This window comes from Gopherus flavomarginatus, chromosome 3 (genome assembly GCF_025201925.1).
Source record: "Gopherus flavomarginatus isolate rGopFla2 chromosome 3, rGopFla2.mat.asm, whole genome shotgun sequence".
NCBI lineage: Eukaryota > Metazoa > Chordata > Testudines > Testudinidae > Gopherus > Gopherus flavomarginatus.
In genome coordinates, this window is record NC_066619.1 from 227,406,379 (window position 1) to 227,434,128 (window position 27,750).

A 27,750-nucleotide genomic window follows, 5' to 3' on the forward strand; every position below is an offset into this window, starting at 1 on the left:
CCATCACCTGGCCGGTTCAGAATTCCCCCTTTCTTTTCTCATTAAAAAGAATTCCATCACTGAGGGGCATGTAGGGGGAAGGAATGTGATAGGATCAGAGATGGGAAGCTCCACTTCGCTCCCCTAAGGCAAATTTCAGCTGGCATACCAATTCCAACCAGCACCATAGCCATATGGCATGAGTAAAAGCAGGCCCTAGACTGCTATAATTTTTGTCAGCGCCAGGGCAGTTTGAGAATCAGGAAGCTGTAACAGACACCCTGACGGCCCCCTTTTCCTTCCTCCACTTAGTATATCTTGACACAGGAGTGAATGTGGCTTTCCTTTGTCTCAAATTTATGCATGGAAAGGATACACCACTCACAAATCTTCCAACTTCCATGCAGATGTGGGCCTCAGCTGAGTCCAAGGCGCCATCCACTATTCTGAACCCTACTGAGATTTTTCAAGTAAGGCCATTTATTAGCTGTGCAGGTATTTTAAAAATACAATTTAATCACAATAGTATACAGTTGGGTTTTTTCTGACACTATCTATCTGTGATCTATCTAGCAGTCTCAATGCTAACACTTATCTTACCCAGTTAGTAACACAGTGGTTACTACAAAAATAAATAACTAAATAAAAAATTCTGATACCCATAAACAGACTTACTGAGAAATTTTATCGTTCTTATTCTGTTTTACATTTGCTTGAAGTTCTGAACTGCTGATATACAAGATTATTTTAAGCATCTTTTCTCATTAATATTATGTCAGGAGAAATCAAGGCGCATTTATTTAGCCACTGAAATCATTACATTTTTTAGAATTCTGTTTTTTCTTCTAATTTAGCAATGTTTGACATTAACACGCTGGTATTACAAAGGAGGATTAAAAAGAAGCCACTGAATTCATAGAAATTAGAAATGGGAAAGACATGTTTAGTCCATCCTTTGGGTGTACGATTGCTCCTTAAAATATATTTTCCAGTATTTTTTTTCTGATTAACCAGACTGAATACCAGACTTCCTACTAGAAAGTGCACAGAAATTTCTCCAGAAGTAAGTAAGCAATGAGAATTATAGATACACAATGTGAGTTTTCCTAATTCAAAAAAATGATATACCAGTTCCCCAAATCTTCTTGCTTTACACTGTGACAGTGTTATCGCAAATTATAGATCAGATTTTCAAAGCAAAAATTCTGGGTTTTCAATGCAATTTAACAAGTGATGATTCTTTTCCACAGGCCTTGATAGAATTCGTCTTCCCTTTATTTTTTTAAAACTTATTTCTGCTTTATCGTTGACCACAAGAGAGCCTAAAAGCTATAATGATTGTTTTATCTTGAGCCTTAAGTGCATGCATTAGACTTACCATATTTCCAAAGCTAGCTGACTGATTTAAGAAATGCACATGTGTTTTTACATATCATAAATACAATAAAATCTACATTTGGCAAACATTAATTTGAAGGAGATAAAATAATGTCAGGTTCTATGGAAGTAATTTTATTTAAAGATAAACAGTATTTCAATAATATTTTTAATTGTCATTACATTTGACAACCTAGCAAGTACATTTCCAGAAGTGGGTTTCTATAAAGGAATATTTGGTGTATTTGTTATCAGCTATCATGTCTGAGGGCATTGCCATTATTAGCATCACTGTCACTTTTCCAAGATGGCAGAAGATGATGTGCAGATAACTGGAATCTAAATGATATTGAGAATAGTATCCCACACTAAGAAATGTTTCCTTTTTAATCTTATATGTTAAATCATTCATATGTAACATTTCAAAGGAAATGTTTTCCCACAATCTTTGATCAGCTAGGTTTTACATAAGAGCAAATGTCGCACCAACCATAAACAAGGAATAAGAAAACATCAAGCTCCTTAGCACTTTACTCGTTATTTATACAGCATCTCCAGGTTTATGGTAGACCTAGCACTGGTGATATCTGAAAGAGTTTGCTGCTGCTTGCACATTTTAGCTGCTACAATATGTGTTCTATAATTCACAAACTAAGTAAATTCCAAATCTCTCCCTGGATGCTTTAAGTCTTCTGTAATGAAATCAGAGTTCTTAACCAATAATATTTTGCAGATGTTTTCTATTTCATCCAATTGCTTCCATCAAAACTATGAAATAGTTGTATATAGTAATTAGGACACAACAGGAGTCAAAAAGATTTTCTGATTTCCTCCACTGTGTTAAAAATAGGGTGCCCTGTGCAGTACACTTCAATACTATTGCTGTAGCATTTGGAAGATTGTAACTAACGGCAGCAGAAGTTCCTTACACTAAGGGTAAGTCTACACTACAGGATAAATTCGAATTAGCTTAAACCGATTTTATAAAACAGATATTATAAAGTCGATTGTGCGCGTCCACACTAGGCACATTAATTCGGTAGTGTGAGTCCGTGGTCCGAGGCTAGCGTCGATTTCTGGAGCGGTGCACTCTGGGTAGCTACTGTAAAAGAATGAGGCCAATAATGTCGATTTGCGTCCACACTAACCCTAAATCGATATAGTAATAACGATTTTACTCCTCTCGTTTTGTAGGAGTACAGAAATCGATTTAAAGAGCCCTTTAAATCGATATAAAGAGCAGTGTAGTGTGGACGGGTGCAGCGTTAAATCGATTTAACACTGTTAAAATCGATTTAACAGCGTAGTGTGGACCAGGCCTTAGTTGAAAATTTATTCTCAGCAGATGTATGAGGTGTGGCATAGGCCTTATCTTACGTATGGAAAAAGAATGGTGTGTTTTTAATTCAAGTTAGCTAACTTGAGTTAACGAACACAAGATAAAATCCTAGTGAAAACAAGGCAGTTTGTAGGTTTCACATTGAAGTTAAAGCCGATGAAGGAACCTAGTCTTTAACTCAACCTGCAAACTCAATATAAAATCACAAATTGCCATGTCTCCCTAGGATTTTACCTTTAGTTAGTAAACTTGAGTTAAGAACATATCTTTTTTTCATAGTGAAGACCAGGCTTAAGGGGTTAAGGCCCCAAGGCCTGTGCCTGAATCAAGTAACCAAGGGTCACATGATAATAGCCTAGAAGGCCACTTTACAGAACAAGAAGAGGTTCTTCTGTGGTAGAGTCAGGATGTGGAAGCTTGCCAGGATTCTGGTGCAGCTGCTAGAAGGAAGGCTGTGGCAACCCCCTCCCCCGCCCCACTAACGGTGGAATGGCTGCAATCCCTTCAAGAAGGGCTGCAATCCCTTTAAGAAGGGCTGCAATCCCTTCAAGAAGGGCTGCTAGCCAGAGGAGAAAAGGACTAGGCTGGGGTTGACAGGCGTCCATTAAAAGTCCAGTCGGTGGCGCACCAGGGGCCCAGGGGCTAAGGCAGTCTCCCTTCCTGACCTAGCTCCACGCAGCTCCTGGAAGTGGTCACCAGATCCCAGCAGCCCCTAGATCAGGGGTCAGCAACCTTTCAGAAGTGGTGTGCTGAGTCTTCATTTATTCACTCTGATTTAAGGTTTCGCGTGCCAGTAATACACTGTAATGTTTTTAGAAGGTCTCTTTCCCTAAGTCTATAAAATATAACTAAACTATTGTTGTATGTAGAGTAAATAAGGTTTTTAAAATGTTTAAGAAGCTTCATTTAAAATTAAATTAAAATGCAGAGCCCCCCGGACCAGTGACCAGGACCCAGGCAGTGTGAGTGCCACTGAAAATCAGCTCCCGTGTCGCCTTCGGCACCCGTGACATAGGTTACCTACCCCTGCCCTAGATGCATGGGCAGCCAGGGAAGCTCTGCACATTGCCCCCACTCCAAGAGCCTTCCTCGCCGCCCATGCATCTAGAGGTCACAAGGATTTGGCGGCCACTTCCCGGGAGCTGCAGTAAGCAATTCTGGGACCTCACATCCACTGGCACACTCAAACTCCCTCCCAGAGCCCGCACCCCGCAGCACCCTGCCCCAGCCCCTTCCTGCACTCTCATCCTCAGCCCCACCCCAGAGACCACACCCCCAGGGAGTCCTCACCTCCCCACCCTCCCCCCGCCACAGCCCAATTTCCTGTCCCAGTCTGGGGCCTCTTCCTTCACCCCAAACCCCATATGTCAGGCCCCAACCCTGAGTCCACACCCCCAGCCGGAGCCGTCAACCCCCTGCCCCCGCAACCCCACTCTCTGCCCCAGCCCAGTGAAAGTGAACAAAGATGTTGGAGAGTGAGTAATGGAGGGAGGGGGGATGGAGCAAGCAGCGGCAGGGCCTCAGGGCAGGGGCGGGGCAGGGCAGGGCAGGAGTGTTCGGTTTTGTGTGATTAGAAAGTTGGCAACCCTAACTAGGCCTACAAGGGCAGATGGGATTATTCTTTAAACCTTGCTGATCAGGGAAGCAATTACTGGTACCTGGGAGGGCAAGTGAACTGCTTATGAATCTAGAATGGTTTACTAAAGAGAGGGAATGTTAACTAAAACTCCCAGGTCTATGTGGGGAGAGCCAAGAGGCTGAAACTGAGGCAACTGTGTTGCTATGCTGGGGATGAGGGTAGTCTGTCCTGAAACAAGCTGTATGTTTAACTCATAGGATTAATATTGTATAAAGCATAGAGTCCAAAAGCTGACATTTACCTCACTCTGAATCCATCATAGCTGTAATGGCAGTCATCTCTTGTTCCCTACCTTTGAAACAAACTGGGTCCCTGCTACTGGGGAGGTATACAGTAATGGAGAGTCAGCAGTACTGTCATAAGCATGTGTTCAAAAATCATGAGTTAATCCCCTAAAACATCATGAGATTTTAAAGAAGAATCAGTTTGGGGTTCTTTGCCTACTGAACCTTTAGGTTACATTTGGGTCATATTTTCTGGCTTTTCTCCACAACCATCAGGACTAATTACTTCATTTTTAAAATGAAAGCTGAGATTGTCATGACTCCAGGAGCTGGTCTTCAAGAAAAATAGCAGCTACGGCGAGAGTTAGCAACACTTAGTCTCAGAAAGTCTTAAATCTTGTCTCACTTCTCTGAGCATGTGGGTGGCCCAGTGTTCTCTGAAGACATCTAGGAGAAGGAGAGTGTGTTTTCTGATACCACAGATCTATTAAGAGCTGAAGATAAAAATGTAGCATTAGGGTAACTTTTCTCATCAGTTCCCAACAATTTGTAGGTATCTACTGGTCTTATAATGCAATAAATACTTGATACAAAAAATTGCTAAATGGTGCTTTGGGAATCATATGGCTTTTTCCAGGTTTTTAAAAACAGCATTCACTCAATATCTAGTTATGTATCAAATTATTTTACCTAAAAGCAAGGGCAAAGAACTGATTTTTTGTTTGTTTAATAAAGTGGGGAGATAAAAAAGAGACTACAGTTCAGGCCAGGGGCGACTCTAGGCACCAGCAAAACAAGTAGGTGCTTGGGGCGGCAAATTACCAAAGGCGGCATAATCATGGGGCCCCAGCTCCGACCTGAAGGAGTGTCCTGAGCTGGATCCTGACCGCCCTGTTGTTCTCTGACCGGGTGCCGCTGGGGCTGTGCGGCAGGGCAGGGGGAGCCGGCTCAGTGGGGAGCATGTCCTGCTGCTCTCCCATGGGCAGCAGCCCTGCCCTGGTCGCAGAGCGCAGGGGGCGACGGCGGAACATGGTGGCCAGGCAGGTCGCTCCTCCAGCACCGGCTGCGGGCTCCTCCTCGACTTGTCTCTCCCTCCGCCTCCTCCCCCTGTGCTCTGCCTCCTGCCCGGGGGGTGAGGAAGAAGAGCGGAGTGGCAGCCCAGGCTGAGCTGAACTCATACCACTGCACAGGCCAAGCCCACTGCCGGCTCGCGGGGGTCCCGGGGACCGGGAGGCCCGAGCATGCTGCTATGTGATCACCAGCCACCAACTGCTTTGCCCCGGGCCCCGGCAGCTGAACCCCGCAGCCGCGCCAGCTCACTCTGAGTGAGAGCTACAGGTGGTTCCCCCGTCCGGCTGGCTCTGTCCCAGCCACGCCGCAGGGTGACCACTCGGGACTCTGGGGTGTTGGTGAGGCTGCCCCAAGCTAGGCTCCCCAGGGTCCACTGCCTCTCCAGCCACGAGGGCCCTAGGCCAGTGTGGGAGCCGGGCCGCAGCCCTGCTCTTCCTCCCTGCACTGCATACAAGATGTGGGACTGTGAGCAGGGCTGCTACAGCCATTTCAGACTAGGATTGGCACCAGGGGAATGGAGGTGATTGTGCCCTGGCAGGAGGGACCGGGCAGCCTCCTCCCCCATCCCCCCACTGCTTGCTCCTGCTGGCATGGGGCTGCGACGCCCAGCTCCAGAGGGCAGTGCCATGCCCCCGGGCGTGCTCATGGGGAAGGAGAGACAGGAGGCAGAGCTGTTCGGTGTCTCCCATGCAGCTCCAGGCCCCTCTGGCTACTCGGCAACGACAGCCAGGCTGGGTAGCCCGCCGGCAGCGTGACTTGGTCCAACAGGCACGGCCCACATGAGCCATGGGATTGGCGCTGACATCCTGCCTATGCCAAGGCCTCTGGCGCAAGAGCAGCCCTAGCTTTCCACAGGCAGACACAGCCTAGTCCACTCCATGGCCAGCCCAGTGAGTAAATGAATACACTAGTAGGAAATTGTTTTATTTCACTAACTAGAAATTCTCTGTTTTCATTTTTGTTTTAATTTTAAACAGTCAAAAATAAAACAAAACAAACAAAAAACATTGAAAAGTGCAAACGTAAAAGCCAAAAGAAAAGGGGGTGGGGGAGACAATTTTTTTTTTGCTTGGGACTGCCCTGGTTCAGGCTCACAGAGCATTCAGAAAAAACAAATTGTTGCCTAAACTTTTTGGTTTATCCCTACAACTAAGACAACAGATTTGCCATAAAATAGCTGAGAGCTTGAGGACCTTTGGGATAATGACTTGCTTATGAGAATGCCAAGTATCCCCTTTCAATCAGAATTCCTATACTTAGTATTGCCACATTCACAGCAGCTTTTGAACTTCAATTTACCTAGGTCAGATATAAACATTAGAGGCACAGTATTTCACTCTGTTAAGATTAATCAGCATGGTAATTAGTTTGTTAAACAGAGCTTACAAAAATCATGATATAACCTCACTTTTTGCCTGCATTAGTATTTCAAGCTAAGTAACTATGCCTGTTTCTTCCACCTACTCACTTCAACCCACCAAAATCTCAAAAAGGACTACCAAAAAAAAAATCTCTTAGAATGTAGAATATGTCTGAAAAAAATGAACATGTATTTGTGGAAGTCTCTGCAGCTTCTTAGGACAATCTCCAATCTACAGGAAAATATCACCTCTCAGGAAAAGGATGGAACTTACATATACTATCTTTTGCAAAATAAAAATGACAGGCTTTCAAATGAACAAAGTGTAAGTTCTTCATTTTATTATTAATTATTATTTATATAGTGCATAGGCAGGCATGGCACTTAATATATACAAAGACAAGATCTCTGACCCAAGGGGAGCTTACAACTTGAGCCACATCCTATCTTTGCGATTGTGTATGTAAACCAGAAGGATTTGACCCTTAGTCAGACAGCTAAAAAATTTCATGGAGAAGGACTGATGCCAAAAATAAGCTGGGGACTAGGAAAAGCATTTTTCTTTCTTTTCTATTAACATACAGTTGCTCAACGTGTTGTATTTATTTCAAATTTAATGGGCCAGATCTTCAGCCAGTGTAAATTTGCCTAGTTCAGTTTAAATGAACTAGCTAAGGATCTGGCCCCATATCTCTTCACTACTGGGTGCAGGACTGGTAATGGGCAGTACCCATGTGGAAATTAGGAATGGAAAGTAAACAATAAGAAGTATCATTAGTGCCTGATTCAGACCTGTGATGTTTTTTCTTTTTCTTTTTTTTATTTCCTTTTTTGTCCTGACACTTGATTTATACAACATGCATGTATGATATTATAGAATGAATACAGAAAAGCTGGTGGATGAGAATAAAGGTCCTTTCAATTTCTGTGTGTGTGTGTATACACAAGTGTATGCATATCTACCTATATAAGATTTGAGATGCTCTGAGCTGCTAAAATCAATCAAGGTAATTTTTACATAATTCTTTCTGGATAGTGTATTGACAAAACAGACTTGATGGATGAGACTTTTTCAGTGTAAGGAGCACATTTCAAAGAAACATGCTGAAATGCCCAAAAGCCAAACCCACTTACTGGGAGTCTCCAGACTCTTCCACTGTTTGCATGCTTCCTCTAATGGGAACATATTCAGCATCAATCTTCACATCCATCCTCTAAACATGAGGATTCTCTTTCCTGTGTAGCTTTACTCGTTTTGCAGACACATATGGATATGTGCTACTCTTCCCCCTGCTGCCAGGTAATGTGTGAATTTTCCGGTGTCCTGGAGGTAGATGAGATAGTCAATAAAGTAACAAATTCATCCAGAGCTTTTTAATTAATTTCTGCATTTGGATCAAGATGATCTGAGTCCAAATGGTATTTTTTCTGGTCTGCATCAGAAAAATACAAATCCCCAGACCTAATGTTGTACCGTATTATTTTTAGAATTGGTTTTTATTTTCACTGCTGCAAGTGGAAAATTCTTTCTCACAGTCTTCCAGTCAGCTCAGAACCTATACAATCTTTAGATTTTTTTTTTAAATGATGTTTACCAGGGCTGGGTAAACTGGTCAAAGAAAATTCCAGACATACTTGTTTATTTTTTCAAAAAACTTCTCTGTCAAATGAGTTAGCCCTCTGCAGCCATATCATTCCACTTCTCCTCTGATACAGTTTTAAAAAACAAAAATGAAAGCTTTCCTTCACTGCCTTATCATTACTTCCCCATTACTGAGCTAACACCCATCAGGAATGCTACAGGGTATGTTACTCCCTTTGTTGTAACATCTAACTTAGGTCTAAGGATGAACAACCTATGAAATATTACCAACAAAATTTACCAGAACTGGAAAATAAAATCTGAGAACCTAGTGGATCCTTCAAAGTGTTTATTTACTGCAAGGGAAGTTAAATGGTTTATATGCAGAGAGAAAAATGGGTGTGTTGAATCAAAATCATCAATATTTAACCAAAGAAATAACAGGAAATGAAAGGTGCCACTATGTTACACTGAGACCAATGACCTCAAGGGGCTGAAATAGGGATCAGCAGGCTGTATGGAAGCCTCTGACCACATTTCTTCTGCCAGCCGTATTGTCTACACCAGCAGATGGCAGGGATGTTGTAAGAAACCCTATGCCAGCACTGTGGTGATCTCCAGATAAGCCATTTCCTCTGGCTCATTTCTGCCAACAAGATGCAATGCAGCCACATTGCATCCAAAAATCAAGAATTCATGAAGGTTTTAACCAGCACAAATGGAGCAGATCTGACCTTTATTACTCTCTCTATATATAAATAACTCTGATAGAGTCAATCTAGCTGAACAGAAAGGTGTCTGTTTCGGGGGTCTAATACCCCTTTGAAACAAAAAATCTTTTTAGGTACTAAGTTCAAAGTACACAAATACAACTGGGTCAATGTTGATAAATGCAAAGTAATGCAGATTGGAACACATAATTCCAACTATACCTATAAAATAATGAGGTCTAAATTAGCTGTTGCCATTCAAGAAAGAGATCTTGGACTCATTGTGGATAGTTCTCTGACAACATCCTCTCAACGTGCAGCAGCAGTCAAAAAAGCAAACTGAATGTTGGGAATCATTAAGAAAGGGATATATAATAAGACAGAAAATATCATATTGCCTCTATATAAATCCATGCTATGCCCACATCTTGACTATCATGCAGATGTGGTTGCCCCATCTCAAAAAAGATATATTGGAATTGGAAAAGGTTCAGAAAAGGGCAACAAAAATCAACAGGGGTATAAAACGGCCACCATATGAGGAGAGATTAATAAGACTGGGACTTTTCATCTTAGAAAACAGATGACTAAGGGGGCTATGATAGAGGTCTATAAAATTGTGACTGGTGTGGAGAAAGTAAATAAATAAGTGTTATTTACTCCTTCTCATAGCACAGGAACTAGGAGTCACCCAATGAAATTAGGCAGATTTAAAACAAAACAAAAAGGAAGTATTTAGTCACACAATGCACAGTCAACCTGTGGAACTCCTTGCCAGAGGATGTTGTAAAGGCCAAAACTATAACAGGATTCAACAATAACTAGATAAATTCATGGAGGATAGGTCCATCAATGGCTATTAGCCAGGATGGGCAGGGATGGTATCCTTAGCCTCTGTTTGCCAGAAGCTGGGAATGGGCAATAGGGAATGGATCACTAGATGATTACCTGTTCTGTTCATTCCCTCTGGGGCACCTGGCATTAGCCAGTATTGGAAAACAGGATACTGGGCTAGATGGACCTTTGGTCTGACCCAGTATGGCCTTTCTTATGAGTCTTTGTTCCTTACTGCAAAATGAGTCCCATGGTCAGTGAGTTTTAAGACAGTATCAAGTCTGTGTTTTGATTTTCCTCCTGGAAATTAGAAGTTCTTTGTTGAAATGCAACAGATTTTAGGATTGTGAAAAGACAGATTAGATATTACAAAGCTCAGTGACACCCAGTGGACACGGCAGTGAAAAAGTAAGGAGGCAACGACAAAATATCACCATCCCCCTGCTATCATACAGTCTTCAACAGGGCTAAATGAGCTGTCCTCAGAGTGTACTATTGTTCTGCTGGTTCAGACAAATGGATTTCATTTTATTGCATTTGATAAGGTTTTTCGATTGATTCTGGTGAGTCACCATGCTTTACAGCACAGGTTGTTATTCTCAGAACAGCATGTAATGCCCTTCACAACATAATGGTTTTCCTTAAAACAGGCAGGTGTTATCAAAGCTAAAATGATCAGTGGAAGCAGTTTCTCAGATTTTGTGAATCAAATTAAATCAATTCTGCATCAGCACAATAACCATAACAACCAGAAATACCAAGAGACCAAGACAAAATAATGATATTTTTCTCTTCTGTCAATGTTTGGACAGCATGAAGATCCAGTAGAATCCACAATACATAATCCCAATGCACAGCAGGAATGGTGTCAAAATATGTGTTTTCAAGTCACAAGTGTTGTTCTTAATGAGACTAAACATATTTTTCACTGGAATAATTAGCAATACCAAGAATTGTAACTTCAGTTTTAGAATGCAGACAACCAGAGTAGAGACTTTGCTACCTCATCTATGACCAAATTCTTAAAAGTGAAGCTAGGATTGTTTTTCCTTTTTCACCCTCACATAGGATTGTCTTTCCATCTTTACCCTTACATTGAGTTAATAATAATGGGAGGTGAACCTCTAAAAGTTTCAAAAACACAGATAGGTTTGTAGTAACAAAAGCAGTGTATCTAATAATTAGAGCAGAAAACGAAAACTCAAAACTCCTATAGTCCAACTCTTCCACTGACTCAATGAGTAATATTGGAAAAGCCACCTCTCTGTATGCCATTGTTACCCATATATTAAAAAAGAGATGATAATAATATCTATTTACCTAACAGGAGTGCTGAAAGAATTCACTGTTTGTAAAGTGTTTTAGGAACTCCAAAAGACACAATAAAAATGAAAGTATTATTATACTGCCATTATTATCCATAGGTTCTGAAGCTTATTTTGAACGTCTGGATTGGAAATATCAAAAGAACAGACTCTCCAGCAAACTTTGCAGTACTACTTCTTTGCAGGAAAGTCAGAACTCCTGCCAGAGTAGTGTCTTTCCTAGTATTCATACTTGTGATCATATCAAGCAAGTGCGGAGGCCATAAAACAAATTAAGAGTTAACTAATTTTTTTCCAAATTTCCCATTTGAGTTTTGGACGGTTTTTCTTTTATCCATACAAGTTTGTCTGTCCTTAGTTTTTGGCATTACAGTCAGACAGGTGTGCTCTGTAGTTTAGACAAAGGCTGATTAAAATCTGCTAGGGTTGTTTTAAACCTCTTTTTTCTGGATTTTTCTTAAAACTCCTAAAAAAGTTCTGAAGAAGAGATTTAATCTTATTCAACTCCTTCCTTCCTGTCTGTTTGTTAGCAACTAGAAACAAGTCCAAGCCACAAAACAGATCATGCTTCAAATTTTTCCAAGATTTGAAGGTATTCAGAATCATAGTGCTAATTTGAGCGGCTATGATAATAGAGTAAGGCCCAGATCCACAAAGGGATATAAGCCCCTAAATCCCAGATTTGATGCTACTGTGATCCACAAATCCTCCATTCAACTGTTGCCAAACCCTATACGTTCCTCAACTCACTCAGCACCTAAATTTTCACTGTAAAAGTTTCCTAGGCACTTAAGTTTCTGCCTCTGGCCATGTGCACTACTGCCTCAGACAGGTGTCCAGATGCCTATCTCACTCCTAAATCCAGGGCCAGCTCCAGGCACCAGCATTCCAAGCTGTTGCTTGGGGCGGCAATCTGCAAGGGGCAGCAGTCCCTGTTGTTTTGCCCCCAGCAGTGCACCGAATTGCCACCACGGATGGTGGGGGCAGTCCGCGTGCCTTTAGGGCGGCATGTGTGTTTCCACTGTGGCGGCAATTCGGCAGCAGCTTCTATGTTTAGCTGTCCACTGCAGCTTCGGCTAAACATAGAAGCTGCCGCCGAATTGTCACCGCCGCGGAAACGCGCCTGCCGCCCGAAGGGCATACAGACTGCCCCCACCGTCCACTGCAGCAATTCAGTGCGCTGCTTGGGGCGGCGAAAATTGTAGAGCCGGCCCTGCCTAAACCCCAGTATAATCATCAAAATAAGTGAAGATAGTGTCACCTCACCGATCTTGCCTGTAGCCCAATCCACAAGGAATATTCACAGCATGCCTAACTCCACATAAAATCAGTGCATGGGAGATGCTTTAGCCCAGTGGTTAGGTTACTCACCAAGGCTGTGGGAGACTCCACTTCAATTACCCCATCTGCCTGATGTAAAAAAGGGATTTGAACTTGAATTTCCCACTTCTCAGGTCAGGGCCCTGACCACCAGAGTATAGCATGCTCTGGTAGGGGGCACTCTCAACTGCACTTGTTGAAGTTGTTCCACTTTGTGACACTAATGAAATATGCAGTGAACCACAAAAAGGGTGATTCTATAGCCCAATGGTAAGGGCACTCACCTGAGATGGAGGGAACTCCTTTTCAAGCCCCTTCTCCACAAAGGGTAGAAAAGGAAATTGAACAAGGGTCTTCCACATTCTAAGTGAGTCCTCTAACCACTGGAATAAAGGTTATAAGACACCTTTATGTCCTCCCTATCCATTTTGTGTGGAGTTACTCATGCACTGCCATCATTCTTGCAAGAAACAACAAGAGACAGTCCCAGCTAAAGATCACAAACAGAGATAGGCACCTAACTCTGGTGCCTAACTCCATGTGAGGGGCAGAGTTTACGACACTTCCTTCTTGTCAGCATCTCCCACTGGCTAATTTAGGCGACTCCCACCTAGTGTGCTGGTTTTTGTGGCTCCCATTCTCAGGCACCCATCTCTCCATATGCATTGTATAAGGGTCCTAAGGTGCTTAATCCAGAGTTTGTGGATTCCACTAATTTTCCAAAAGCAGCAAAGAATCCTGTGGCACCTTATAGACTAACAGACGTTTTGGAGCATGAGCTTTCGTAGGTGAATACCCACTTCCTCAGATGCATGCATCTGAGGAAGTGGGTATTCACCTACGAAAGCTCATGCTCCAAAACGTCTGTTAGTCTATAAGGTGCCACAGGATTCTTTGCTGCTTTTACAGATCCAGACTAACACGGCTACCCTCTGATACTTGACTAATTTTCCAGGCACCTACAAGTTAGGCGTTGCAATGTCTAAGTTTCTTTGTGACTCCAGGACCAGAAGTTCAGATGCAAATCTGGAATTCCCCAGTTTCAAGCTGTTTTGATCCTGAGTTTTAATTCAAATGCAATCTCTGTTAGAAAAATTACAAAGCCTTGACCTATCGTACAGAAGAAAGTTCAGCACCATCCTCCAGTGGAGCAGGACCTGTCCTTTTATACTCATGAGGAGCTTTACATCTGTTCCTGAGCTTTCCATTCAAATTAGCTGCTTGTCAATTCTATTACCAAACAAACATGAAGCAGCTGTAGCTCTCAAACTCTGATTAGTATTAAACCCTCCAAATCCAGCCCAGCTTAGTCAGCCTCCCTACAGCTCTACTCAATTGATTAACTCCAACTGGTTCGCTGCTAAAACTAATCTATTAATTTAACAATCTGAAAAAGCTTCAGATAAAATGCTTCACACCAGAGGGATCCAAACAATAAATTAAGTAAAACATCAATGGAGACACCACAGAAGTGATTTAGGGGGGATAAGTAACTTTACGTTTTAAATCAGTGAGTTTTCTTTTGCCTTATGGCACTAAAACTGTGGATTATTTTATTGACTCAACACTCATTGTTTTCCTTTGCAGAACACTGAAGGACTGGAATAATGTTCTTATTAGTCTTCTGAGAGAGGTAACATAGAAGACTCTAGGAACCACAAACTAATCAGCCTGCTATCTGCTGCCTATGGTGTCTGTGGCAAAGTACTGAGCAACTGATTTACAGCAAAGCTGGATTCCAACCATGCTAAAGAATAGCATCTCGATCTGAACTTTCCACAACATATACCACCTCTATGCAATCAACAAAATACAGGAAAAGATGACAAGCTATAACCCATCAATTTGCATTATCTTGTTAAGTCATGATGCGATGTGTAAAATATTATATAGGAAGAAAGTTGGTTACATACAACATACCTACTGGTCTACTGGTTTGGGGGTGCTAATCAGAACAGTGAAGGGCTGTGTCCTGTAACCCTGAGTGCCTCACAATGCCTTGCTGCTGTAGCTCCCAACGTCGGGCACTCACAACCAGCCTACAAGCTTGCAGGTCACACCCTGAGTATCTGTATGCTTAGACAACCCTGGTTCAGCAGCTCTGACCGCAACAGCCTCTCTACAGCCCCAATGTGGCTTCCATCAGCCCTGGTTACTACTTGCAGGGTGACCCCAATACATTCCCAGTTCAAAACTTTCCCAAAACCCTGTGCTCTGTAATGTCCAGCCCTCTCCTGGACAGGAATAAGGTTTGATTTTCCTCTAAAGACACAAAAGTACATCAGAGCTTATTAACTTAACTGGCATAAAGACACCTTCCATTTAAACACAGCACTGAGTTGCTTTATATTAACAATAAAACAAGTTTATTAACTAAAGAAGATAGGTTAAGTGATACCAATTAAAAGGAATAAAGCTAGAAAGGGTTACAAGCAAATAAAAGTGAAAACACACACTGGCTTTGTTCAAGATGTTTTTTCTCGCCTATATTCAGAGACTTCAAAACACACACCTTGGTTGAATGGCCCATCTTTCTCAGCTTGCAAGAACTCTGTTCGCTTGTGTCTGGCTAGTGGATGGTTGCCAAACATGGCTTCTCTCCTTGCTTATATCTTCCAAAGTTCAATGACTTTGTTTCAAGAGGCAGGATGGCTTCATGCTGTTCTTCCCTTTCTGTGGGCTTCCCATGCCCTTGTATATAAATGAGACTTCTATTGTTTTGATTCCACCATCTTAAACTGACATAGGAGATAAGTAAATAGTTACCTTCTCTCCTGTGTAGAGGGTACCTGTTTCTCCCCACATGGCCACAGACTTCAAAACATAATATCATTAGTGTTAATACATACATTTCACAATTATATTACTCACCAAGATGTCATTAGCTTTCACTCTTATAATGCAGTAATATTGCATATGGTCAGTTGATTCAACTGCTTTCCTCCAGAACCACGAGAGCTAGAAATGACCTTTTTTAAAATAAAAGGTGAGATTCTCACGTAATCGCTTCACTCCAGGAGCTGAAGCTTAAAGAAAAACACCAAAAGTGAGAGTTACAAAAAAATCATGAGATTGACATCACATATTATAAAATAGGTTCTATATACTATATAATACTATTAGATGTTACATGCAGATGGCAAAAAAGAACAAAGGTCCAGTAGTTAAGGTGCAAGCCTGGGATTTGGGAGACCCCAGTCCAGTTTCCTGCTCTATCACAAATTTCATGTGTGACCCTGGGACCTTGATTTCAGTGGGAATTAGACACCAAAGTACTTTTAAAAATCTGGCCCTTAGTCTCCCTGTGACTCAGTTTCCCATCTGTAAAATGTGAATAATAATACTTCTCTATGTTGTGGGCCATAATACATTACATACATTCTGAAGATAAATACATTAAAGATTATGAAGCATTCAGCTGTTATGGTAATGGCAGAAGTAGAGAACTATCTTAGATTTAAAAACACTTGGAAAACAAGAAGCCAGTTGGCAAAACAACTAACAACTAACCATTAAAAAATGACTAACAATGATCACTGCATTTTTAGGACTAAGGTCGTTGAGCAATCATGATCAGTGTCCTGTTGCGGATGGCATCCCACAAGTTCTTTCCCAGGCTAACCGAAATGAAGTTTGTTGCAGTTGTCCAGCCTAGAGATCACAAATGTTTCAAAAGCAAAAAGTAATGCAGCAAGCAGACAGAGTAGCAAAACCCAATGTTTTGTTAGGCTATGTCTACATTTAAAACACTACAACTGTAGTTAATCCACCTTCCCAAGAGGCAGTAGCTAAACCTAGCACTGCCTACATGGGGAGTTAAGTCGTCTCTCAGGGGTGTGGATTTTTCATACCCCTGAGAGATGTAGCTACACCGATGTAACTTCTCAGTGTAAACCAGCCCCGAGAAGCTAATGTTATATGCTGGGGCTCTGTTTGTTTCCAAAAAAGCCTCACACTTGTATTCCTCAGGCCAGGTCTACACTACAAAGTTAGGCTGACCCAGCTATGTCACTCAGGAGTGTGAAAAATCCATACCCCTGAGCAACATCATTAAGCCAAACTAAACCCCACCCCAAATGTAGACCACACTAGGTTGACAGAAGCATTCTTTATTTCGACCTAGCTACTACCTCTCAGGAGGGTGGATTAAATACAGCAATGGGAGAACCCCTCCCACCACTCTAGTGAGCATCTACAATGAAGCACGACAGCTGTGCAACTGCACTTGTATAAAAGTAGACATAGCCCGTCTCTGGTCTTATACTAATACATGTCCTTCTTGAAACCTGATCATCTTTTTCCAGTCCCACTCAGCATACTATATCAAAAGCATGGATTACTATGGCAAGATTCTGAAAGAAAAAGTCACAGCTTCTGAATATTTCAGAAGCCCCAACTGGACTCCTGACCAGGTCAGAAACACGGGCTTCCGTGTTCAATTTATGGATAATTTTTTTTGTTTCTTTTCCTAACCAATTTTAAAACAAACAAACAAACAAACAATAGCTTTAAAAAATAGCCTAACCAATATTTAAGACTATGCGGTATGGGTTCATAATATAAACTGAAAGGATTTTGCTCACCTAACAGATTTTCATTAACATGAGTCTTGAGACAGCTCTTGCTCCTCCTTGGTTTGTGCTGGTCTTAGAAACTCAGATTCAAAAAGTTAGACAGCCCAGGTATATTAGGTTTATGATGGAGAGAATATATTGACAAAACAAAAGCAAAAAGTAGAATTATATGCTGATGATGTCCTGACTAAGGTACAGATTAGGAAATTATATGTACTGTATACTTTTTTCATTCCTGTCACTGAAACAAATGCAGTGGACCATTATTACCATTAGATGGATGTTTAGGTGGAAAATAAATGTGACGGTCTCATTAGTGAAGTTCTTAATGGAAAAAACCACTAGCACCAACTGACACCATTAAACCATATGGAGTGGCTCAAGAGTATGAGTACCAACCTCAGGGCACACTGTTAAGAAACAGAGCACAAACCCCAAACTGGTTGTGAATTCTATACTTAGATTTCACCAACCAAGTAACAAGTGTAAACTCCTCAAACACTATAACAGCCTACCCATGGAGCCACAGACAGTCCCCTTGGGTACTCCAGTCTATCTTGTCACCTAGGCAAGCTTGCCTTTTCTTACATCAAAAATCACACTAATATTCAGGTTAATCCTAATCCCAAAGAACCAGTCACTTGCCCCAGATCAATTGTACTTTAAATCTCACACCAAAGATGACACTTGTAGCCAATCCTATAATAAACTAACTAAAGATTTAATAACTAAGAAAAAGAAATAAGAGTTATTTACAAGGTTAAAGCAGCAGAGAAACATATACACACAAATGAGTTACAGTCTTAGGTTCCAAAAGAAGGTAGAAACTTCTATAATAAACAAATGCTATCCGTCCTGGAGGGCTAATCCAGGCCAAGCACGGGGGATCTTTTGCTTATGCTTAGTAATCCTTGCCCCTCAGGATATGTCTATACAACAAAGAAAAACCCACGGCCAGCCCATGCCAGCTGACTCGGGCTCATTGGGCTCAGGCTGCTGAGCTGTTTCATTGCTGTGTAGACTACCGAGCTTGGGCTGGAGCTCAGGCTCTAGGACCCTCCCACACCACATACCCTCAGAGTACAAGCAGCACAAACATGCCCTTTCTTCTTGTCAGGGATTTTTAGTCCCTTCCCCCAGAGTTCAAACTTATGGGACGAATCCACACGTATATCTCCTCTTCATAGAGGTGTGGGGAAGCAATCAATGAAAGTCCTTTGTCCTCTGATATTCCACAATGGTTTGCCTGCTGTTTATAGGCCTTCTTTTGTTGGGCCGGAGAAAACACCTAATGTGGCAAACTAGTATTTCACACTGGGTAATGTTTCTCTCCTGACTAATGGTATGAGTTTCAGAGTAAACACTTTTACAGTTACAGAGCAAACACTTAAATATTATCTTATAACATGGGATACAGATATTATAAGTGAGTTTCATGCATGCGGAAACTTACAAGCATTTCATAAACACCAAACGCATTTTTATAAACCTAATGCCTATTTTACCTATAACACACCCACAAGCCAGACTGGTTTCCACCTATGCATCTGTCAGTGTTCACTTGAGGCCTAAGGGCCTCGGCATGAGCTGAAACCTGGTCTGCTAGTGTCACAGATACCTTTGCCCCAGTCATAGTAGTGAGACTAGAGACCGAATGGACATGGAGAATGAACACCAGAGGTTTTCTTTTCAAGCCAGGAAGCTTGCTCTGCCACTGCCTGTGCTGTGCCTGTTCTGCAGATAATGATTCCTTGGGCTTTTCCCCACCTTTCACAAGTACTAAGTTTCCCCAAAACAATTTTTTTTAAATAAATTGTTAAAAACTCAAGAATTTCACTCCTATTGGGTGTAAAGAAAATTGTTTTGTGGGTTCAGTATCTGGATTCAGGACAAATGACACAGAATCAGAAGCTCTATAAGATAAAATAGAGAAAAGTCACCTACAACAGCTCTTCCAATTAAAATGGGCAATGAAAACAATCAAATACCTTGGCAGTGAACATTTTAGTCCAGTTAGACAAAACTGTATAAAGAAATAATACAGCATTCCTGTGGGACAGCAAACATAATTTAGGAAGAAAAGGCTTACAGTTTTATGGCTGGGGAGAATAGCAGCAGTGAAAATGGACAACCTGCCAAGGATTCATTTTCTTTTTAAGCTCTGCAAATTCAAGTGTCTAGGGAAACTATAAATGACATCCAGCATTGTATTCCAAGATTTGGGGTGACGGAAGTAAACCAGTCATGTGCTGTCAGGAGAAAAAAAGGTTATGGGATGGGCCCTCTACAACACTGAAAAATATCACTGGGCTACACAACTAAGGACCCTGTTTTGGAAATATGGCCCTTCAAGAAGGAAGCATACTAAGTTCCAGGGGATTTTCTGCAAACACAGATCAAGGGCAAAGAAGAAATAATTGCTGAGAATGAAAAACAACTGCTGAGGTAGCAGTTGGTAGTTTGAGGAAAACTTGGGTTATTACAGTAATTCTATCTAGGGCTCAGGGACTGAAGCTTTGAAGTACAGGTCAGGCAAGACTCATTTTCTCAGGCAAGAATAAGGAATCCTGAGAAAAGGGGGAAAGTGGGTTTTATAAATTCTTCCCTCAGAGAAGGGGGGATTGAGGAGGCTGACAGTCTCTCCCAGAGCTACAGAGAACTTGGCCCATTTTGCTTCCAGCTGTGAGGAAAAAACCTTTTGAGGAATCAGTCTGATACAATAAAAGTAAACACTGGGTAGCAGTTGCTTTGGAAAATCATACAGAAATTAAATTTCGGTATATACTAAAAAGAAAAGACTAACCTCAACAATAATGGAATCACATGAAACTCCAATCACTAAATTCTCTCTAGAATTTTAGAGACAGTTGTTTGAAAAGTTGGCTATTGCCTCATTTTCTTTCCCTGTGTTTTCATTTCTCCCAGGATGTGGAGCTAGCATATTTGCACAATGAGATCAATACATTGGGCCACATCAACTACCTACCGCAGGGAATTAATGTAATTATGACAAACCAAGGGACCTTCAATTTGATTACAATATAATAATGATTACTAAGAAACAGGAAGGGAAAGGCCAATATATGAAAACCAGGAAGAGTTAGTGGAAAAAGAACAATAGACTTTAATTTCAGAAAGAGCAGATAATATCATGCACTCAAGAGGATAAAATGAAATCAGAAGGATTAATCCCAGGCAAATCTATAGGGGCCAAAAGGGCCATGGAACAGCTGCACAGCTGTTCCATGGCTTTGTTGCCCTTTGACTCCGGCAGCAGTTCTGTGCAGAGGAGGAGCACTATATTTAATGGTTAAGCAAAATCCCAATGCCTTTTGCATTCTCTCCATTGCTCCCTAAAATATTATGCATTACAAAGATATAATACTTCCAAGCATCTCTGTTCTGGTGATATGCCTCCTCCTGCCACCTGCACAACTTCTGAATGTGAGCAGTGTGTATAATAGGCCCGGGGAGGGCCTCCCCAAACAGACTGTGGTACACCTCCCTTTAGAGGCACACCAGCAATCTGCTCCCTTTGGAGTGCCGCCAAAAGGGTGCCCATGCCATGGCCCCACCCACGCTCCGTCCCAAGGCTCCTGTCATAAACATACCGTTAAGGGTTAATTCCTCTTTGACCTGTAAATGGTTAAGAAGCTCACAAAACCTAGCTGACATCTAACCAGAAGGACCAATAAGGGGACAAGATACTTTAAAATCTGGAAGGGGAAAAAACGTCTTTTGTCTGTGTGGGGTATGTGCTTTTTGCCGGACACAGAGAAAGAAGGAGCCATCCCACTCCTATAGGGTAGTGAGTATTTAGAGAAGGAATGTATTAGATTACTTTTATTTTCTATGTGTGATTTCTTTTGCAAAATAGGAGGAGGATAAAATTGGGTTCTTTGTGTAGCTTTAAAGTTTTGCCCAGAGGGAAACCCTCTGTGTTTTGGATCTGTTTGTCTGTGAGATTATCTTGCATTCTAATCTCACAGAGGTATTCCTTTCACATTTTTCTTTAATTAAAATTCTTCTGTTAAGAACCAGATTGATTTTTCATTGTTTTAAGATCCAAGGGTTTTGGATCTGTGTTCACCAGGACTAAAGTATACTCTCAAGCCTACCTACGAAAAGGGGTATAAGGACTTCGGGGGAGGAATTAGTCTCAAATCTGCCCAGGAAAGGGGAGGTTAGGGACTTGGGAAATATTTGGGGAAAGGCAGAGTTCCAAGTGGCTCTCCCCTAAGATTTGGAACACGCTTGGTGGTGTTACTCACTGTTAACCTAAGCTGGTAAATAAGCTTAGAGGGTCTTTCATGCAGGTCCCCACATCTGTACCCTAAAGTTCAGAGTGGGGAGGGAACCTTGACAGCTCCACTCCCACATCCTTTTCTTACGAAGTGGAGCATGGGTGGGGCTTGGTGTAGCGGAGGCTGAGTGGGGGTGGGCCTCGGTACAGAGCAGTGAGAGGACCATAGTCCAGGCACTGGTGGCCCCTCTCACTTCTAGGGAGCTTCTGGTGCTGAGGCCCAGCCTCCTCAAATGCTGGAGTCATGTGTCGCCCATGGTAAAAGGCATCCCTAGGGTTGCCAGGTGTTCGGTGTTCGAACAGAATACCCCATTGAAAAGGGACCCTGCCAGCTCCCGGCAGCACTGGTCAGCGGTGCTGCAGGGCTAAGTCAGGCTAGTCCCTACCTGTCCTAGCACCGCGCTGCATCCCAGAAGTGACCAGCAGGTCCAGCTCTAGGTGGCAGGGGGGGGCGCACAGGGCTCTGCATGCTGCCCCCACCCCGAGCACCGGCTCCGCACTCCTATTGGCCAGAACTGTGGCCAATGGGAGCTGGGGGGTTTCTGCAAGCGAGAGTAGCACACGGAGCCCTCCCCCGCCCAGCCTAGGAGCCGGACCTGCTGGCCACTTCCAGGGCGCTGTGCAGTGCTAGCACAGGTAGGCCTAGCCTGCCTTAGCCCTGCTGAGCCGCTAACCGGGAGCCACCCAGGGTAAGACCATGCCCCTGAACCCCAACCCCCGACCCCAGCTCTGAGCCTTTCCCCCCACAACCCAGAGCCCTCTTCTCCATCCCAAACCCCTCATCCATGGCCCCACCGCCAAACCCTGCACCCCCCGCCCAAAGCTTGTACCCTCTCCTACACCCCAATCCCTTGCCTCAACCCGCAGCCTCCTCCTGCTCTCCAAATCCCTTGGCCCTACCCCCTAGTCTGGAGTCCCCTCCTGCACCCCAAACCACTCATCCCCAGCCCTAGCCTAGAGCCCTCACCCCCAGCACAGAACCCTCACCCCTTCCCACACCCCAACCCCTTGCCTCAACCTGCAGTCCCCTCCTGCACTCCAAATCCCTCCGCCTCACCCACCCCTCCCGCCTGGAGCCCTCTCCTGCACCCAAAACCACTCCTATCCCAACTCCCTGCCCCAGCCCAGAGCTCCCTCCCGCACTCTGAACCTCTCATTTCTGGCCCCATTCCAGAGCCTGCACCCCCAGTTAGACCCCTTCCCCCTCCCACACCCCACACCCTGCCCCAGCCCAGTGAAAGTGAGAGAGGGTGGGAGAAAGCGAGCCACCAAGGGAGGGGGAATGTAGTGAGTGGAGGTGGAGCCTGAGGGTGGGGTCTAAGGGAAGGGGCAAGCTAGGGTGTTCAGTTTTGTGGGATTAGAAAATTGACAACCCTAGGCATCATGGAGGTTTTATGACCAAGATCTGTCAAATAAGCAAAAATTTACTATTAGTTCTTATGTTTTTTCTGATACCCTAAATACTGTACCATGTATTGACTAAAGTTGTAAAATGCTTGTTTGAGAACGTTTACTTGTCCATGTAAAAATCTGAAATTAAACTTCTTATTTAACAAAACTGGCAATTTTCAAGGCTTCTGTAGTATCCAGAAGCTACAATAAAAACATTTTCAAAATATAGTAGGTCAAAATGACTCTATTTTGACATCCAGAGGCTGTGCCCTGACATCATGACTTGCATCATGATATTATGGTGATGCATCAGCATGATCACACAACTATTTTGGAATGTTGTGACAAAGCATTGCAAGGTGGCAGCCTGAGCTCCACCTCAGATCAGACTTCCCTCCTCCAAATTAGCAAGCAAAATATGAACCTCACACAAACTACCTTTTATGCAGCTTGTTCTATCTGCCAAGAGTGAAATATTTTAGGAAGGCCACCCACAGTTGTAAAGAAAGAGAAATTGAGCCAATTCCACTATTAAGAGAGCTCATTCACCACTAGAATTTATCTTAACCTGGAAGATTTCCACATTTCCTAACTATAAATAAAAGAGCTAGACCTAGACCCATGCAAAGTTCAGATCCCAAAGTTCAAGGATGCTCACATCTGGGGTTTTGGTTCAGGCTCATCTCTAGCAAATGCATCTAGAGCGCTTGGCTATATCCATACAAGCACTACTTCTTCTCTTTATTTCCATCACTTCAAAATGTCCTAGAGACATGTTGTTCATAAGGATTTTTTTATAACTTGAGCGATAGAGGTGCCCATTTTGCAAACGACACCTCAGCAAAAATGCCCCATCTACATGAGAGACAGGAAATGATCTCACTCTTCAGGGATCTTTATTAAAAAAAAAAAAAAAAAAAAAAAAAGCACATACAACAAATTCCAAACCAATAACAAAATCCATCTATGAAAAAAAAGGTTGATTTATTTTCTACATTTTCATATACCAAGGCTCTATTTATTTCCACTACCATAAAGAAAATGAACCATTACACTTTTTTAAACAATCATAGTTAGCACATTTTGGAAATGTTTTAATTTCGAAAATACTAACTGGCAAATTAGAATGTAAATAGCTTTCCTAAAATGGCACTATTTTAGACACCATTTTCTGATTGATGGAATGACTTTGCCCTGAGGGAGATTTCATAGTTCTGTATGTATAATGTAATGATGTCTTTTTGCTGTTAGTGTCACTGAAATGAAAAATACTTTAAAATATGTAATTATTGTAAATAAAATTATACACATTAAAAAGAAGAGAACTGAAGTCTCACATTATGGGAGCTTGAGAAACTCATGCCTACATTTTTTTAAGCATTAGGAATGTATATTCTCAGCACCCTTTCTCCAATGTAATGAGGAAAATTAAATAGTAAGTGTAATAAATATGGCCCCAATCCTGCAAAAACTTACACACATGCTCAATTACAGTGCTTAGTTTCCTCATAGCCCACTCAAAATGCACACAGTTAAGCAAGTGTGTAAGACTCTCCAGGATCAGGCAGATATCATTAGCAAATTGTAATAAAAGTATAAGCATTATATTTTTCAAAAGTTTGTTAATTTTCGTGTATTTTTGTGGATACAGCAACATCTGGTGGACAAATACCAGAATATAAAGAGAAGACATTTCAGTTATCTGAAAAAAACGAGGACTCCAGTGGCACCTTAAAGACTAACAGATTTATTTGGGCATAAGTTTTCATGGGTTTAAAGAAGAAGTGGGTTTTTTACCCACGAAAGCTTATGCCCAAATAAATCTGTTAGTCTTTAAGGTGCCACCGGACTCATTGTTTTAATGGCTACAGACTAACACAACTACCCCTCATACATCAGATAAACTGTCAAGTATATGTAATAAACTGCAATCCGTTATTGCTTCCATTTATTTATAAAATCTTACCAAAGTAAACCAGCTATTTCGCTCTGCTTTTGCTAACTCTACAGTCGATTTTTATGTATCCCTTATAACGCATTATATTCATAATCAGAAATGGTCATGACATCTTTGTTCCCATATTAGATACTAACATACTAACAATGGCAAAACAAAGTATATAAACACTATAATGTAGGAGGCAAAATGAGCCTTCTACTCCTCTGTAATCAACACAGCAGAATTCCAGCCAGCAGAGTTATTTTGCATAATGAACTGGCTAATCAACCCAGACTGCACAGCCCAGACTCCAAAGCCAAGCATTGACGATTGTAAAGAGCTATCCGCATATGTCATTGATAAGATAAATGTATTACATATGGAGCTAATTGTGAAAGAAAATTCCACCCATGACTGGATTGTGTTATTCACACTACCACCCCGACTCAGTGCCAAAAGCTGGGAATGAGCAACAGGGAAAGGATTACTTAATGATTACCTGTTCTGTTCATTCTCTCTGGGGCACCTGGCATTGGCCACTGTCGGAAAACAGAATACTGGGTTAGATGGACCTTTGGTTGACCCAGTATGGCTGTTCTTATGTTCTTAGTGTGGCCCATCACATAATGCCAAAGCTCAAGAAGCCACAAAGACTATTAGAGCTACGAACCTGTGAAATGGATCCATGTTTCTTCTGGCTAGTGAAAACCAGCGAAGAACTATGCTTAATATACTAAAGGAAATAGTCGGTGCCTCTTTCCAAAAAAAAACATACCAGTAACTATCAGACTTGTTGAAAAATGCAACGGTTAACCCAAACTTCAAGAAACCAACATTCAGTCCTGAATCTCTCTCCATCTACTAACCTATCTCCAGCATCCTGTTCCTGGGCAAAATAACTGAGAAAGTAGTAACCACTAAGTTCCAACAATATGTGACATCAGTCAACATCCTGGATGTTGACTGATGTCACATATTGTCACAGTGTTCAGACTAGAGCACATAACTGGTTCAAGTGGCATTAGAAGACAATCTCCTCATGACCATAGGCACAGGTAAAATCTCCACGCTCATGCTACTGGACCTCTCTGCAGCCTTTAACGCCATGGACCAGAAAGTACTACTAACTTTCCTACTTGACACAGCAGACAACCCAGCACTAGTGGGCTCCAATAATTCCTCTTGAGCATAACTCAAAGAGTAGTGATGGGTAACTTCTTCTCCCTCTGAAGACCTTCACCTAAGGGTCCTGCAGCAATCCCTACTATCCCTCCAACTCTTGAATATCTACCTGAGACCACTGGGACAGAGAGTGAGATGCTACGGGCTTAGCTGTCAACAGTATGCCAATGATACTCAACTATATATCTCATTCTCAACTGATGCAACCACCACCACTTTTTAAATGTCAGAACATTTACAGAAAATAAGCTCTTGGATGAAGAGCAGCTGATTCAAGCTGAACTCAGGTAAGACCAACGTGGTGCTGGTCAGAAAGAAGAACAGCTTGTAAGACCTAGCCAAATCATTGTCTTCACCTTCCATCAAAGGCATGCAGCCCTCATTCATCAAAGTGATGTGAAGACTTGGGGTCCTATTTGACCCCTCACTAAGCTTGGATGAGCAGGAAGCATTATTTTCCAAAAATGCCTTCTCTGACCTCCAGCTTGATATGAAACTTGTCCCTCTCACGCAGACAAGGACCTGGCCATACTGATCCATGCATTTGTCACTTCCAGACTGGATTACTGTAACTCATATCTGAAAATGAATATGCAGATGATGCACTGACTGCAGCTGGTATAGAATGTGGCTGCCCACCTTCTCCATGGCTCAGGCCACCATGAACACATCAAGCCTGTGCTCAAGATTCTTTAAGTTCTTAGTGTGGCCCATCACACTAGTTTCTGATGCTAGTTTAAGGTGTTCATACTGATTTTCTAAGCAATTAGTGGATCAAGGCCCACCTACATCGAAGTCTAATTTTTGATCTCTGAACCACCGTGACAGCTGTACTCCTCTGGGACAATGCGATCTGAAAGCCCAGGATAAAGCATGTGAGAGCTGGGGACAAAGTATTCTCTGTTGAAGCGATTTGGCTATGGAACAATTTTCCTGAAGAAATCAGGTGAATCTAGACTGTGACCATCTTTAGGAAATGTTGCAAAGCCTTCCCCTTTGAGAAAGGTTTTTCAACATGTGATGCTCATATTTCAAACAACCTTTTTATTTCCAAATGCCTTCCATCACCACCCAAAAAGAAAAAAAAAATCAATCTATCCCAAACAGAGTTTTGACCCTGAAAACGAAGAAGGGCCAGAGACTTCATAAAGTCCATTGGGTCTTGGGTATTGATATTAATTTTATGTGGAAGATGCTCAGATATTATGGTGATAGGCTGTACTATAAAATCTTTAGGGTAAATCTATACTGCACACCCCTTTTGATAGCATGTAGAATACAGACATTATGCACACCCCAGCATAAATATATATAGTAGTGTAGATGGTGAGGTACTGCTTAGGAGAGTAAAAACACATCTGAACCCTTTGGTTATGTCCCCTACATGACACTCTACACACCCAAGCAGTACCTCTCGCTATCTACAGTTATTTTTAGCAGTGTAGTGTCCTACTGCCTCCCTGCTGCTGGAGTATTTCCCCTCCACAGGGAAAGGCTGCAGCAGCGGGGAAAGACTCTGGCAGAGGGAAGGCATCATGGAAAAGCTTTGGCAGCTCCCTGCTGCTGCGCCTTTCCCTGCTGCCTCCCCCAGCCAGACCCT

At 42.3% G+C, this 27,750-nt stretch overlaps 1 long non-coding RNA gene across 1 annotated transcript; it reads right to left on the reverse strand.

Annotated features, from left to right (window-relative positions):
- Window positions 1–4,140: 4,140 nt before the first annotated feature.
- Window positions 4,141–15,780, reverse strand: LOC127048409 (uncharacterized). The gene is made up of 3 exons (XR_007773655.1): window positions 15,632–15,780; window positions 8,124–8,313; window positions 4,141–5,052 (listed from the first exon to the last, which is right to left on the reverse strand). It is a non-coding gene; the product is annotated as an uncharacterized LOC127048409 (long non-coding RNA).
- Between the last annotated feature and the right edge of the window lie 11,970 nt (window positions 15,781–27,750).